Raw genomic sequence first — 10,984 nt, forward strand, 5'->3', positions numbered from 1 at the left:
AGCTGCTCGTCCTGTTGCTCTCTCTTTATCCCTACAAAACTCTGGCTGGCACAGGGTCAATCCAAGCAGGATGCATGGTTTTAAGGGTCTGATTTCCTCATCTCAGCCACAGAATCATAGAATCATAGAATGGCCTGGGTTGAAAAGGACCACAGTGATCATCTTGTTCCAACCCCCTGCTATGTGCAGGGTTGCCAACCACCAGACCAGGCTGCCCAGAGCCGCATCAAGCCTGGCCTTGAATGCCTCCAGGGATGGGGCATCCACAACCTCCTTGGGCAGCCTGTTCCAGTGCGTCACTAACCTCTGGGTGAAAAACCTCTTCCTAATATCTAACCTAAACCTCCCCTGTCTCAGTTACACGTGCACAAACGCCATGCTTGCAGAAAGCAGAGGTGATGCTGTGTGCACGGAGCCAGCAGCAACGTGTCCCCATCTGAGTCACGGCTGCTGTGATGCAAGATGAGCACACTGCCCTGTGACTCACAGCGTTTGGAGAAGGAAATAGGCTTCCTTCTGCAGCTGGGAGGGCAGATGTGTGGCCACCTTTTTTTTCTGTTGAAAGAGAGTTCAGGGCAAAGGACAACATAGGATTCGCTGGGGCATTGTGGTGTTGACGCTGGGTGCTCTTGGGGTGGCTTTTTGCCATTCAAATGCCTTAGAGCTGCTGAGTTTTCCTCCTTGTTGGCAGCCTCGGGTGACCAATCTGCAGAGCTGTGCCCTGGCTTTTGGGGGGTTTGGCAGACATTGGGTTGATTGCTGCTCTGCTTTGTGTTGCTCTGCGGGGCCGTGTTAGCAGGTCGGCGTTGTCTCACCTCTGAGTCTCTCACATTGGGGTGAGAATCACAGTTACTCACAGGAGCTGAGATATTCTCTCCCTCCCCCCCCCCCCCCCCCAACAGCTGTTTGCTACATTATCTACAGAAAAAGCAGCAATTATTCCTTGCTTCTGGGGTTCCTGGGGTCACCTACTGATGGCTTGAAAAGCAAGACTTCCAGTCTTTGCTGTATAATCTGGAAGATCTACCATGTTCTACCATCCTGGAGGGTGAAAATGAGGATAAAAGCAAGCTAAACTCAACAGGCAGAAAAAAGAACAAGTTTCTCCGTGGCAGAAAGACCCACTTTCCCGAGAGCATCTCAGATGTGGGGCTGAAGCACAGAGAGCAATGAAAGCAGATCAGCCTATGACACCAACTCCCTTGGGACGGTGGGCAAATGACTGCAGCTGCCTCTGCCTCACTTTTTTCTCCTTAATTCAAAAATAGCTGCATTTCGTGACTCAGGGACATGCAGCGTTTCTTGCTGGGGAGCAGACTGTTGTATAATGTTAGTGCTGCTAATATTTAACACCACTGCTGACACTTTCGGAGCATCAGTAAGGTTGGAAAAGACCATGGAGATCACCATGTCCAACCCCAACCATCACCATGACCACTAAACAGTGCCCCCCCAGTGCCACATCTCCATGGTTCTGGAACACCTCAAGGGTCGGTGACCCCACCACCTCCCTGGGCAGCCTGTGCCAGTGCATCACCACTCTTTCTGAGAAGAAATTGTTCCTAATATCCAACCTGAACCTCCCCTTGCACAGCTTAAGGTGATAACTTCAAGGCCACACTGCTCTCAGTTGCACATGCAAAGGGATGATACGCTGTTAATCAGTCTTTCGGAACATGGGAAAGATGAAGTAGAAAGGATAAGTTGGTTCTTCTGCGGTCATTTTATCCATCCCACCTCCCTTTAGCTCTTACAGGGCAGATGTCCCTGCTGAGCAGGTCCTTCAGCTCTTCCTTGAGTTATTAGAGATAGAAAGGAGTGATTCGTTCATTCTGTTCCAGATACCAGCCCCAGTGGGCCTCCATCACTGACTGTAAACCATCTCTACCACTGTATCTCCATCAACCACCTATGGCTTCAGAGATGTCCATGATCACTCAGCCCTCCTGGGGCTATAAATGCCCCCAACATCATTTAAACCCCACGTACTTAATTTACTCAGTGTTCAGGTTGAAAAACAAACACCAGAATGATGCTTTGCCTGATAAATGCTTTGTGGCCTGCTCAGCCTACCCCTGGAACTCAAATATCTGTGGTCAAGTGGTGCTTGTTGGGTGCACCTTCTCCACAGAACACATGAAAAATGGAAGTGCTACCATTACTGTGGAGTACATCTGATAGCATTTTGGGCAGCAGAGGTTCGAGTCCTGATAAAAGCATTGGTTGGTACCATGAGCAGTCACTTCCTCCACTTTCTCCAATTTTGGGTTTGCTCCGTGGGCAGCATTTTAATGCTGAAACCAATGTGTCAGTGGTGCAGAGACCTGTGCTGGTGGTGCTGCAGCTGGAAATGAGGCTGCATCACAGGCATCCCAATCCATGCAGGTCAGGCCATAGAATCAGAATCCTAGAATCACAGAGTCATCATCCTGGATTCCTAGAGTCCTAGTAACAAGGAATGGTTTGGATTGGAAGGGACCATCTCATCCCAACCCCTGCCATGGGCAGAGACACCTCCCACCAGAACAGGCTGCCCAAAGCCCCATCCAACCTGGCCTTCAGCACCTCCGGAGATGGAGCATCCACAACTCTCTGGGCAGCAGTGCCAGTGCCTCACCATCCTCATAGCATAAAAATTCTTCCTAATGCTTAATTTAAATCTACCTTCTTTTAGCTTAAAGGCATTACCTCTTGTCCTATCACTACATGCCCTTGTAAATAGTCCTTCTCCAGCTTTCCTGTAGGCCCACACATAGAGGGTTATGGTACAATGTCTCCCCAGAGCCTTTTCTTCCTCAAACTGAACAGCAGTCAGTGCTCTCAGCCTGTTTCCATAGGAGAGGCCTTCCAGTACTCTAACCATTTTCCCTCCTCTGGGCTGCTTAAACACCACTGTCCCTCATCTTAGGGTGCCCTTGGCACCACTCATGCCACCCCAGTGCTACCAGGTCTTCCAAATCAGAGGCATGATAAATCCATGGGATTACTTTCAGGAGTATGGACTGATGGTTCAACACTGCTTAGGCTCACTCTGTCCACGTTAACTGTACGGACGAACTTGGGGCAGTGACACTGAGTTTAATGGGCAGCTCTTCTTCCAATGAAGTCTTATGGGTGTGCTGAGTTGAGTCTGATCTCTGGGACCAATTTAGTATGTGGGATGGGCAGTGCAGCAATGCCAGAGAATCTTCCTTTGAGTTATCCCATCCCTAGCCCATCAGGGACATTGCCAGAACTGGTCCAGGTTCTCTCATGGATGGGAGATGCTGTCCCAAAAGAAAGGAGCATCAAAATGTCCCATTTGGAGAGCTTTATTCAATTTTAGGACACTCCATTAGGGAAAGCTGTCTTTCCACCACCATGGTGCTACCCTGCTGGGTAGGTTTTGATGCCCTTATGCTTTTAATGACCATGCACAAAAAAATAGGATTTAAAATGCTCAGCTGAAATATTTCACCTGTAGCAGCACATTGCCCTAAAATTCCTCGGTTTGCTAGTAAGACTAATTACACCTCTGAAGCACCAATACTGGGTTCTGCCACCCCTGGCTTTTTCCAGAATGATTCCCAGTTAATTAGCTGTAACAGAGAAGGGTACCCTGGCTTTCTGTATGAAGTCACTTGGCTACAGAGATCTACAAGAAGAGGTATCAAGGTTATTATCAGGGTTTTTTTTTTCTTGGGTGGGAATGAGGTTTCGGCCGTTCTCCATCATCAAAACCTCATTACGTTGTACAGTCACTAATTGACATGCCCAAACCTGACAACTTGCCTCAAAGGGGAAGACGGCGGTCGCCCTGGGACCCGCCAATCAATGTCACAGCCGTCCCAGGCCCATGTTGAACTTTGACCACCTGCAAGAATGGCAGTGATTGTTTCAGTGGGGAGGAGAAAGATGGAAGCCAGTCTAATTATAACATCAATGTCAGGACACATAGCCCTGCTGGACACCTGTGTGATGGAGAAAAGAACAGACAGCAGCTGTTGGGGTCCAGCTTGTGTGAAACTACTCAATATGTCCTGGCTTCTTTGGGTTTTTTGGGGCCTAAAAACTTCTCCTTGAAGAGTTTTGTTCATCCAGGAGCCATTTTGTGGGAGCGTGGAGATACACGATGCAGAGCAACTGTGACTAGAATGATGGCAGGAGTGAGAAATGCCAATATGCTAGGGAAATCCTGGGCTGCCTGCAGCTGGGTTTGCCAAGCAGAGGCAGTCGGTGTTGGTGTAAGGAGGAAGGACCACAGAGAAGGTGTTGGGGGTAGGAAAAAGGTATGGTATGGAAAGGTGGTAAAAGGGTGGCCTCAATCAGTGCTGGGTGGGATCATTTAATTTCATTTAGCCTGCCTACAAGGTGGCCATTCATAGCCAAGCTCATCCCCTGCTCCTTTTTACAGTTGAGGAGCATTGACCTGAGGTGGTGAGCACTGACCTGAGGTTGTGATTCATCCACCCTGTTCTAGATACCTGAGGTGCCTGCTGGACCTGCAGAGGAGCCTTCAGTTGGTGTTGTCTTTGTTTCGTCAAATCCCCCGCATGGCAGGAGAAAGGTGAGCAGGGATAGAGGTGAGAGAGGTCCTGGGCTGACATCATGCAAAGATCAGTTGAGAATTGGGGGATCTTGTAGCTGTTCCCAGGAAAGCTTCAATCCAGGCCTCATAGCCACAATGTCCCCTCCTCCGTGGAGGAGGCTTGCTTATTCCCCATGCACATTTTGGGTCTCAACCTCCCACATTGCCAAACACGTCCCAAAATCATCAACAGGTTTTCCTCCTGGTGGATGACTTGCCCTAGCCTGGACCCTACGTTGTAACAGGTCCCCATGTTGCTTTTCAAGCTTTGTCATTGTTTTTGCACTGTCCCACAGACCTAGAGCTGGGGAACTTCCCCCTCTTCTTGCCCTGACCACACGGAGATCAGGATCTGTGAGGGTGGTACCAATGTGATGGGCTCACATGCGAGACAGGTCATGAGTTTTTCCTCCAGCCCAAGGCAAATCTGCTGAAGTCAAAGACAGTTTGACCTCGATGTGGGGCTGGGCTTACAGTGCAGAGAAACAAGCGAACAAACAGCTGCTCCCAAGGTCCCATTTGCTAAAATTCAAGTGTAAATTAAGCTCAGCTCCTGGCTTGTATGGCTCAGTAGTGCTTGAGCAACCTTCCATTTAACTGCAGATGAGGGCATTCTTGCTTAAGGATGCTTTCAGTGCTAAAAGTTCACAGAGGTCCAAGGAGTTCATGAAATGGAAATCCCATCAAGGATCCTTTATCTCCCTGAGCATCCAGGTTGCCCAAGGAGGTTGTGGATGCCCCATCCCTGGAGGCATTCAAAGCCAGGCTGGATGTGGCTCTGAGCAGCCTGGTCTGGTGGTTGGTGACCCTGCACATAGCAGGGGGGTTGGAACAAGATGGGCACTGTGGTCCTTTTCAACCCAGGCCATTCTATGATTCTATGATCCCAGGCAAAAGTGCTTGGAGGCTGGGGAGGATCTGCTTGGCCTGTCCTGAGGTGGCTGCGATGTCCATGGGCAGCCATGAATAGTGCCTGTGAGCATCACAGGTTTAGTGGGCATGGTGGTAATGGGATGACAACTGGACAAGGTGACTCTGTGGTCACAAATGAGGGTACCGGGAGGTCTTCTTAGCTAGGGCAGCATCTGCAAGGACACCTCCTTGTCCAAGAGCATGTTGGAGTGCAACACAGAGCAAGAACTGGATCTACCAACTCCCAGGCAAGGACTGGCCAAGGGATAACCTCACACTCCAGACCCTGGGGTGTATTTTTCATTCCCTCCAGGATGCAGGGGAAAACCTGTGCCCACCCCATGCTATGATGCAGTCTGGCCTCCATGTTTTCACCATCCCTTGGGCAAACCTTCATTTATTTCAATTATCCCTTTACATTTGCAGCATATGCCCTGCACTTATCTCTAGGGAAACAGCTGCGATTTATCCTGCAGAGTTAGATTGCAATTAACATTTAAGCCCATACCCGTGATGTGGTTACAAAGGCAATATAATGAATCAGCCTTTTAATAAGCTCCATAACCTTTGAAAACTCACTTGGGTGGGAGCTGGGCACACGCGTGTGCCAGCAGATAACGCATGGCTGATGCTGGCACTATTGAAATCACTCCACCCTCCCCTGATCTGCTGAGCAGCACCTGAGGAGCACATGCTGCTCACTAAATTAGAGCTGGTGATGTGAAAATAAACCAAAACAGAGGCTGATTTCCTATTTTATTCTGTAGGCATTGATGCAAGCTGGATGTGTGGGCTTGCTTCTGGGGTTAGCTTGTGGTGTTTTGGTGGAAAGGCTGAAGGGACTGACTGTCTACCCCTTGCTGTCACATTGGAAAATGAGGGAAAAAAAAAAAAGAGATTTTGAGGTGCAAGGCAGGAATCACAACCTGCTTGCAGGCAAGGTCCAAAGTCTGAAGCAGAGCATCTCTGGAACCGGAGCTATCCAAGGAGCAGTCACCAGATGAGTTGTGAATTGCTGGAGATCAGCAGGTGTGGAAATGACACCAGGACAATGCGGGTGGCATGGAGCACGGTAGGGACTTCACAGAAGGAGCTGGCAGAGCCCACTGTGGGCTTGGTCCCTGCACACGGCATGAGTGTGACAGGGCACAGCTCTGGGACAGGTCACCTGGATGGTGCGCAGGGATGAAGGTCGAGAGGAAGGTCACCAGACTGACTGGTGGCTCAGGTGGAGGAGATGTAGGTTTGGGATGAGTCACTGGGAATTGCTTTAGCTTATCAAACATTGCTGAACTAAGCTCATCTTCTAACACCTTTCTCCTTGGAGGAGAGAAGGCTGTGGAGAGACCTCACTGTGGCCTTCCAATACTTGAAGGGAGCTTATAAACAGGAGGGGGAATGGCTGTTTATGAGAGTGGATAGTGATAGGACAAGGGGGAATGGTCTTAAACTGAGACAGGGGAGGTTTAGGTTGGATATGAGGAGGAAGTTTCTCACTCAGAGGGTGGTGATGCACTGAACAGGCTGCCCAAGGAGGTTGTGGATGCTCCATCCCTGGAGGCATTCAAGGCCAGGCTGGATGTGGCTCTGGGCAGCCTGGTCTGGTGGTTGGCGACCCTGCATGTAGCAGGGAGTTGGAACAACATGATCATTGTGATCCTTTCCAACCCAGGCCATTCTATGATTCTACGATTCTCCTTGGTTGTAGACCATGGGGTGCCCATCAGAGGAACTGTGGGGCTGCTGCAAGGTCCTAATTCTGAGTCATGCTGGAAAAGCACCCACCCTGCTGGCTCCTCTGCCTGCAGCCACTCCATTCAACACCTCCAGTAAGAAACTGGGCCCTGGGCCCTTTTTTTTTTCTCAGAAACAAACTACAGTAGTGAGTTTCCTTGGATTGCCATCCCTCCATCAGCTGTTCTAAGATGTGCCAAAATAAAGAGCTTTCCCCCGTGTATGTCCCCACAGCATCTCCTAAACCATAAGGCACCGTTCTGACTTCATCCCTGGTACCTCAGCAAGCTCCTGTCTTGGTTTTGGACTCCTGGAGGGCCTAATCCTCTAATCCTTGGGTGATGCTGAATGGTCTCCAGGTCTTAATGAGGTCCCTAATGGTTCTTGAGTCCTTCTCACTGGTTATAGGTGACAGGATGAGGGGAAACGGCCTCAAGGTGCACCAGGCGAGGTTCAGGTTGGATATCAGGGAAAACTTCTTTACAGAAAGGGTTGTTAAGCACTGGAATGGGCTCCCCAGGGAGGTGGTTGAGTTAAAAACCATTTGGATGTGGTGCTAAGGGACATGATTTAGCAGAGGGCTGTTACAGTTAGGGCAGTATGGTTAGGTTGTGGTTGGACTACATGATCTTTGGGGTCTTTTCCAACCTGAGCAATTCTATGGTTCTGTGATTCTATAACTCTGCAGGCAATTTCAAACACAGATGCTGTTTTATTAATCATTCATTCATTCATTCATTTTTGCTGCTGGTTCAGTGGGAGGTTTCCTACAGCAGATGGCAGCAGCGGCTTTGTGAAAGGCACCGGGCCCCGGAGATGCTCAGCATCACCTCCACTCTGCCCTCTGCCCAAGGATCAGGAGAAAACCCCCCACCCCTGAACCAACCACCATGGAAACCTGCCCGTTTTTCTGGAGCAAAACATCAAAACCTGATTGCTCGGCTGTGTGGATTTGCTGGTGTCTAATAGAGGGGTTAAGCATCCTTCTCCTTTCTTGGGGTCCCGGTGCATGCATCTCTCCTCCCCCAAAACATAATGTGTTAGGAAGTGTGTAGGACTTCGTGCTGGAGCTGAATCACCTCCTGCGGTATTTTGGAGCTGGGACACAGCCAGCTTGATCCTTATTTCTCTGCAACAGCGATTCCCACTGGAAAATCAATCTCTTAATTGGTTTGTGCTTCATAATGATTGTATTTCTCCTCCCCACTCTTTTTCTTTCTTTTTTTTTTTTCTGGCTTACTTTCTGAAGTCAGGGGCGCCTGGCGTGGAATCTGTGCATGTTTACCCTCCACAGCCATTGGATTATTGATCCAATCATTCCCACTCCATTCAGGGCTGGAGAAATGCCCTTCCCAAATGCTGGATGGGATTTCTGCCTGGTGCCACTATGGGACAAGCAATGCACCCATGGCCACAAGGATGAGATATCAGTGGCAAAGACCCTCCTGATCCCGATACAGGGAAGAGGGCACTGGTGTGCTCCTGTCGAGCATCCCTCCTTGGGGACAGGGCATAGCACTTCTGCTGCTGTTAATTTAAGCTTCTACACAACTACCATTAGCACGAGCAGATCTCCAGTCCCACTCTGTAAAACCCAAATGATAGATATGAAGGAAAGGATTGATTTATATATTTTTTTTCCTTAACGTATATGTATTTATATGCATATATTTGCAGGCATCCGTGGCAAACACCTCTGCAGCTGATGCACGAGCTCAGCTTTGTCCTGCTGGAGCCTGGGTGGTCCCCCCAGCATCGGCGAGTGAAAAGGGCTCTCTGAAGCACTGCACTGCTTTATGGCAATAACTGCAGGGAGTTATTCTCCCCAGAGTTAAGTCCATGACTGGTGGAAGGGCGTTAAGGTAGCGCTTCGCAGCCCCAATTATCTTGGCTGCTCGAACAAAAAAGCAGATTGTGTCACCGGACAAAAGGCGTTTTCTATGTAACTTCTTGTCTCGAAGCATTCAGAGTGTGTAATGATATGAACACCCCAGGGCTGGGCTATCTCATGTTGTGGTCAAACCTCCCCAGATAAGTGCTGGGGAAATTGCATTCAGTGGGGGGAAGCCAAAAGCACATTCAACCCATCACACTGTAGCCCGGTTGGATGCAATGGCTGGAGGCAGTGATCCAGGCACAATCTCCACTGGCATGGAAGCTGGCATGCAAGGAGGTGTGTGGGCTCTGCCCTCAGCATGACAGCTGGCAGTCTGTGTTTCTGGACCTTATCTGCTGTTCCCCCCAGCCCTGTGGCTGCCAACGGAGAGCAGAGCTCAGCATTGCCCCTCTGCTCCCTGTGAGGAGCTGTAGGGCCATAAGGGGCTGTAGGGCCATGAGGGGCTGTAGGGCCATGAGGGGCCGATTGAGGAGCCACTGCCAGCTGATGGGACATTTCCAACACTAGATGGAGCAGTGGCCCTAGACATGAAGGAGCAAAATCCTCCTGCTCTTCTTGAAGTCACTCCTTTCCTGCATCTCGGCCAGGAAGAGAATTTAGGGCAGAACAAGCGTTTTTCAGCACACAAGTCTGATTGCCAGCATGGTGACCCTTGGTATCTTGCATTGGGGACCTTCTGTCCATGAGCTGTCCCCTGTGGAGGACAAGGGGTTGAGGTCTTGCCATTGGGGACATCACCCATTGTGGGGACTGGCAAGTGGGAGATAAAGAGGAGTTCTTGTGGGGATCAGGGAGATCAGACTCTGGGTCATTTCCTCTTTGCTTTAACACAAAGCATATTTCCTCACCCACACAAGGGCTGGGGATTAAGAGCAGTGATGCGGCAGTGATGGCTGTCCTTTGGGAAGTGGACCCACTGCAAAGGATGTCATGGCAGGGTTCAGCCCCTTGAACCTACACTGGGGTGGTAGAGGCAAGGAATGGGGACAGTCCCTTGCTTTGTGGGCAGGCTGGATGTGAGGAGAGTTGGGGTTTTCTCTGGAGCTAAGGGAACTCCATAGCTTTCACATTGGCTCATCCCTACCTACCATGCAAGCTCTGAACATGCAGAGCCAAAGGGAAAGCACTTCTGCACATTTCTTCCTTCTCCAACATATCTTTCATCCATGTAGGGTATCTGTGTTTAGACCTAATGGGACAGATTTAGCCAGTATATTGCATTTTCTCTCATGTTTGGAGGGTACATGAGCTGCAGTGCCTCAGCCCTGGCTGAATCTGTAGGATAAACCTTATCCACCAGATGAGCAGGAGCATCCAGGATGGAGCTGCAAGCTGGAGGAAAGCTATTGGAAGTCAACCAGCTCTTTGGAGGTGATGTGAGATTCAGGACATGCTGAGAAAGTGTTGGGAGCTCCATATCACAAGGCTCCTTCTACATTCAGTATGATTGCTGTCATAGAATCATAGAATCATAGAATGGCTTGGGTTGGAAGGGACCTCAAGGATCATGAAGCTCCAGCCCCTCACCACAGGCAGGGCTACCAACCTCCACATTTAATACCAGACCAGGCTGCGCAGGGCCACATCCAACCTGGCCTTGAACACCTCCAGGGATGGACAGGGCATCCACAGCCTCTCTGGGTAGCTGTTCCAGCACCTCACCATTCCTTCTTGTCTCATGGCTGTTGTATGTTTTCCGTCTGTGGGCTATGTCTTATCTGGTTCATATGGTGTACTGGTGTGAATTAGCAGTGAGCCTTCACATCAGCCTTTTGAGAACTGGTATACCAAGGAGGCACCCAGAGACTTTCTGTGGTGCAGCAGGGCAGATGTCCTGATGGTAACAAACGTCCATGTCAACTCCATAAGATAAG

This window comes from Gallus gallus, chromosome 2, assembly GCF_016699485.2.
Source record: "Gallus gallus isolate bGalGal1 chromosome 2, bGalGal1.mat.broiler.GRCg7b, whole genome shotgun sequence".
Classification (NCBI taxonomy): domain Eukaryota; kingdom Metazoa; phylum Chordata; class Aves; order Galliformes; family Phasianidae; genus Gallus; species Gallus gallus.